Source organism: Styela clava, unplaced genomic scaffold (assembly GCF_964204865.1).
Source record: "Styela clava unplaced genomic scaffold, kaStyClav1.hap1.2 HAP1_SCAFFOLD_253, whole genome shotgun sequence".
Classification (NCBI taxonomy): domain Eukaryota; kingdom Metazoa; phylum Chordata; class Ascidiacea; order Stolidobranchia; family Styelidae; genus Styela; species Styela clava.
In genome coordinates this window covers 1-5600 of record NW_027556740.1, presented here as the reverse complement: position 1 = coordinate 5600, position 5600 = coordinate 1, and the positions used below count along the sequence as shown (strand labels likewise).

At 57.8% G+C, this 5600-nt stretch overlaps 2 non-coding genes and 1 pseudogene across 2 annotated transcripts; all 3 read left to right on the top strand.

Annotated features, from left to right (window-relative positions):
- Positions 1-964: 964 nt before the first annotated feature.
- Positions 965-2774, top strand: LOC144419695 (small subunit ribosomal RNA). Its single transcript, XR_013474217.1, has one exon. It is a non-coding gene; the product is annotated as a small subunit ribosomal RNA (ribosomal RNA).
- Positions 2775-3072: 298 nt separating this feature from the next.
- On the top strand, positions 3073-3226 carry LOC144419688 (5.8S ribosomal RNA). The gene has a single exon (XR_013474213.1). It is a non-coding gene; the product is annotated as a 5.8S ribosomal RNA (ribosomal RNA).
- A 290-nt stretch (positions 3227-3516) lies between these two features.
- LOC144419692 (large subunit ribosomal RNA) lies at positions 3517-5600 on the top strand (annotated as a pseudogene; the record flags this gene model as incomplete).

Genomic DNA, 5600 nt, shown 5'->3' with positions numbered 1-5600 from the left:
GCCGAGCCGAAAAAAGTTAAAGTACAAACGTGCAAGCATACTAACCTAACCCTAGGTAAGGCATGTCAGAGCGAAAGACAGTAATTTCGAATGAGCCAAGAAAGAGCGGTGCGGGGCCGGTCGGAGCGCACCCTTTTCTCGGTGGCTGGCGGGCGAGAAAGTGCTGCGTCGCCGGCATCGGCGTCGAAAGAAGCCGAGCCAAAAAAAGTTAAAGTACAAACGTGCAAGCATACTAACCTAACCCTAGGTAAGGCATGTCAGAGCGAAAGACAGTAATTTCGAATGAGCCATGAAAGAGCGGTGCGGGGCCGGTCGGAGCGCACCCTTTTCTCGGTGGCTGGCGGGCGAGAGAGTGCTGCGTCGCCGGCATCGGCGTCGAAAGAAGCCGAGCCAAAAAAAGTTAAAGTACAAACGTGCAAGCATACTAACCTAACCCTAGGTAAGGCATGTCAGAGCGAAAGACAGTAATTTCGAATGAGCCAAGAAAGAGCGGTGCGGGGCCGGTCGGAGCGCACCCTTTTCTCGGTGGCTGGCGGGCGAGAGAGTGCTGCGTCGCCGGCATCGGCGTCGAAAGAAGCCGAGCCGAAAAAAGTTAAAGTACAAACGCGATGCTAATGAGCGAGCCGTTGTCTCGACTAATATGTAGGGGGCGTTCGATCGAGCGTCTGGCTTGAGCGCTTGTCGGCCTAGCAGAACGGTCGCATTGTTATGCCCGGGTTTTAGGCACCGCTGCAGGCGGCCGGCAGAGCTCTTGTTTGTGCGAAACTGAATGGATCGAGCCCGAGAGAGGGCGAGCAAAGAAAAAACGCAAATCGCTCCGCCTGGCACTGCCGGCGAGAGCGTGGACGTCGCGGCCAGCGACTGTCGAAGCTGAGTACGGCCGCAGGCGATTGCCTCGGTCTTAAACGAATGCGACGAGCACGCGCCGGGCGGCCCAGCAAGGGCCGAGCGCAGCTGTCGCAGCTATCTGGTTGATCCTGCCAGTAGTGATATGCTTGTCTCAAAGATTAAGCCATGCAGGTGCAAGTACGAGTTCTCGTAAAGCGAAACTGCGAATGGCTCATTAAATCAGTCTTGGTTTATTTGGTCTCGTAAGCGAAGTGGATAACTGTGGTAATTCTAGAGCTAATACATGCATTAAGCGCCGACTTCGGGAGGCGCGCTTTTATCAGATCAAAACCGACCGGGTTCGTCCTGTGACGTTTGATGACTCTGGATAACCACGCGGATCGTACGGTCTCTGCACCGACGACGTATCATTCAAGTGTCTGCCCTATCAACTGTCGAAGGTACGCTACGTGCCTACCTTTGTGATAACGGGTAACGGGGAATCAGGGTTCGATTCCGGAGAGGGAGCCTGAGAAACGGCTACCACATCCAAGGAAGGCAGCAGGCGCGCAAATTACCCATTCCCGACACGGGGAGGTAGTGACGAAAAATAACAATACAGGACTCTAACGAGGCCCTGTAATTGGAATGAGTACATCCTAAAACTCTTAACGAGTATCCATTGGAGGGCAAGTCTGGTGCCAGCAGCCGCGGTAATTCCAGCTCCAACAGTGTATGCTAAAGTTGTTGCGGTTGAAAAGCTCGTAGTTGGATTTTGGGCGAGCGCCGCCGGTCCGTCGCAAGGCGTGTCACTGGTTGCGTTCGCCTCACCTTCGGTTCTCCGTCGGTGCTCTTGACTGAGTGTCGGCGGTGGCCGATAAGTTTACTTTGAAAAAATTAGAGTGTTCAAAGCAGGCTGTTCGCCTGCATAGTGTTGCATGGAATAATGGAATAGGACCTCGGTTCTATTTTGTTGGTTTTCGGAGCACGAGGTAATGATTAAGAGGGACAGACGGGGGCGTCCGTACTCTGCCGTTAGAGGTGAAATTCTTGGATCGGCGGAAGACGAACTACTGCGAAAGCATTCGCCAAGAATGTTTTCTTTAATCAAGAGCGAAAGTCAGAGGTTCGAAGACGATCAGATACCGTCCTAGTTCTGACTATAAACGATGCCAACTAGCGATCGGGAGGCGTTACCATGACGACCTTTCCGGCAGCTTCCGGGAAACCAAAGTCTTTGGGTTCCGGGGGAAGTATGGTTGCAAAGCTGAAACTTAAAGGAATTGACGGAAGGGCACCACCAGGAGTGGAGCCTGCGGCTTAATTTGACTCAACACGGGGAAACTCACCCGGCCCGGACACAGGTAGGATTGACAGATTGAGAGCTCTTTCTTGATTCTGTGGGTGGTGGTGCATGGCCGTTCTTAGTTGGTGGAGCGATTTGTCTGGTTAATTCCGATAACGAACGAGACTCTGGCATGCTAAATAGTTACGCGACCTTCTCGGTCGGCGTCTAACTTCTTAGAGGGACTAGTGGCGTTTAGCCACACGAGATTGAGCAATAACAGGTCTGTGATGCCCTTAGATGTCCGGGGCCGCACGCGCGCTACACTGAGTGAAGCAGCGAGTGTCTAACCTAGGCCGAAAGGTCCGGGTAACCCGTTGAACCTCATTCGTGATTGGGATAGGGACTTGCAATTGTTTCCCTTGAACGAGGAATTCCCAGTAAGCGCAAGTCATCAACTTGCGTTGATTACGTCCCTGCCCTTTGTACACACCGCCCGTCGCTACTACCGATTGAATGGTTTAGTGAGATCCTTGGATCGGCCCCGTCGCGGCTGGCAACGGCCGCGTCGGCGTGTCGAGAAGACGATCAAACTTGATCATTTAGAGGAAGTAAAAGTCGTAACAAGGTTTCCGTAGGTGAACCTGCGGAAGGATCATTACCGAAAGTGGTGGTAGGCCCCGGCCGACCGCGCACTTAATTGTCTTTGGGTGCCGCCGAGAGGGCGGCCGTCAATCGGGGTTCCGCCCCGTGCGACACGCGTAACACGTTGGCATAGCAAGGCAGCCGAGTGCGATGGTGGCTTCTGGGCACCGCGCTCGATGTGCCGCCGGCCCAGCCCGGCGGTCGCTCGGCGCCGTTTGTTGGTGTTTTTGTGCAGTTGTTGTCGGTGGTGGTTTTGTGGTCGATCCCACAGTGTGACGTCCGCGCGCTTCGGCGCCGGGCGAAACGTCGAGGACGACTCTTAACGGTGGATCACTCGGCTCGCGAGTCGATGAAGGACGCAGCCAAGTGCGAGAAGTAATGTGAATTGCAGAACACATTGAACGTCGACCTTCTGAACGCGAATTGCGGTCTCGGTTCAATCCCGGGACCGCGTCTGCCTCAGGGTCGCGTTCGTCCTCACCCGAGGGCCGTCGCCTGGCCTCTGCGAAGACGGCCGGGCGTCGCCCCAAGTTGAAGCGGTCGCCGAGCTTTCTCGGCGCGACCGCGTGTCCCGTACACCGCCGGCGCCCCTCGACGTGTTCAACTACGTTCGAGGGGCGGGTCCAGGTCGGTCGGTCCGGTCACGAGATCAAGACCGACCGTGGGCCAAGGCGGCGACGGTACGCGCTCGGTCGGCGCCGGCGGCGACGACTTGCGATGCCAGCGGGCCGTGTAAGAAGCGGCCCGCTTGACACATACGACCTGAGTTCAGGCGAGAGCACCCGCTGAATTTAAGCATATTATTAAGCGGAGGAAAAGAAACCAACAGGGATTCCCTGAGTAACGGCGAGTGAACCGGGAAGAGTCCAGCGTCGAATCTGCGCGCTTTTCGAGCGCGCCGAGTTGTGACGTACGGAAGTCCCAGTGCGGCTGACGGCGAGCGCCGGTGTCCTTCTGATCGAGGCCTCGTCCCACGGCGGGTGTTAGGCCCATAGGGGCGCTTGCCTTGGCCGCTTCGGGTCTTCTCGGAGTCGGGTTGTTTGGGAATGCAGCCCAAAGCGGGTGGTAAACTCCACCTAAGACTAAATACGGTCGCGAGACCGATAGCGGACAAGTACCGTGAGGGAAAGTTGAAAAGCACTTTGAAGAGAGAGTTCAAGAGTACGTGAAACCGTTGAGAGGCAAACGGGAGGGCCCGTCAGGTCGCCGGCTCGCTTTCAGTTGGGTGCGGGGGCGCGCCGTCTCGGTTCGCGGACGCTTAAGGCGCCGCTGCCGAGTCGGCTCGCGCACCGTCTCAGCGCACTAGCGACCGGCGCGGGTCACGACCGGTTTGCCGTCGGTCTAAGTCCCCGCGCGAAGGTGGCCTCCGCTCCGGCGGGGGTGTTACAGCGCGCGGGCGGTGCGGCCCGGCGGCGGATCGAGGAAAGGATGCCGCGCGCTCTCTGTGTGCGGCCGTCGCCGTTCGGCTGGCTTGTCGTTCGCCTGCACTGTACGCAGTGCCGGTGTTCGGCGGGCTGCCGCTTCGGTGGCGCGCCGTCGACGCGCTCGGGGTCCGTGGCCACGTCGGCCACCCTCCCGACCCGTCTTGAAACACGGACCAAGGAGTCTAACATGAGCGCGAGTCGTCGAGTGGTTCGAGACTCGCAGGCGAAATGAAAGTGAAGGCGGCCTTTGGCCGAACGAGGTCGGACCCGGAGCCCCGTGCGGGCGCCGGCGCACGACCGGCCGATCGCACCCGCTCTGCCGGGGCGGTCGCGCAAGAGCGTCCATGTTGGGACCCGAAAGATGGTGAACTATGCCTGGGAAGGTCGAAGCCAGAGGAAACTCTGGTGGAGGACCGTAGCGATTCTGACGTGCAAATCGATCGTCCTATTTGGGTATAGGGGCGAAAGACTAATCGAACCATCTAGTAGCTGGTTCCTTCCGAAGTTTCCCTCAGGATAGCTGGCGCTTTGTCGCAGTTTTATCTGGTAAAGCGAATGATTAGAGGCCTTGGGGACGAAACGTCCTCAACCTATTCTCAAACTTTAAATTGGTAAGAAGCCCGGCTCGCTTAATTGGAGTCGGGCGCCTCGAATGCGAGTGCCCAGTGGGCCACTCTTGGTAAGCAGGACTGGCGATGCGGGATGAACCGAACGCCGGGTTAAGGCGCCCGACGCGACGCTCATCAGAGCCCACAAAAGGTGTTGGTTGATCTAGACAGCAGGACGGTGGCCATGGAAGTCGGAATCCGCTAAGGAGTGTGTAACAACTCACCTGCCGAATCAACCAGCCCTGAAAATGGATGGCGCTGGAGCGTCGGGCCTATACCCGGCCGTCGCGACGACACGGGCCGTTCCACGGCGCTATGTCGCGACGAGTAGGAAGGCCGCGGCGGCGGGCGTCGAAGCGTCGAGCGAGAGCTCGCGTGGAGCAGCCGTCGGTGCAGATCTTGGTGGTAGTAGCAAATATTCAAATGAGAGCTTTGAAGGTCGAAGAGGAGAAGGGTTCCATGTGAACAGCAGTTGAACATGGGTCAGTCGGCCCTAAGGAACAAGCGAACGCAGTTCGACGGGGGGCGTTGCTCGTCTTCGCCCCCGGTGTCCGAAAGGGAATCTGGTTAATATTCCCGAGCCTCGACACGGAGATTGGCGCTTCGGCGCCCGGTGCGGCAACGCAACCGAACTCGGAGACGCTGGCGTGGGTCCCGGGAAGAGTTCTCTTTTCTTGGTAAGGAGCGCAGGCCCTGGAATCGGTTCGCCCGGAGATAGGGCTGGCAGCTCCGTAAAGCACCGCGTCTCTTGCGGTGTCCGGTGAACCCGCGTCGGCCCTTGAAAATCCGAGGGAGATGGTGTAATTGTCG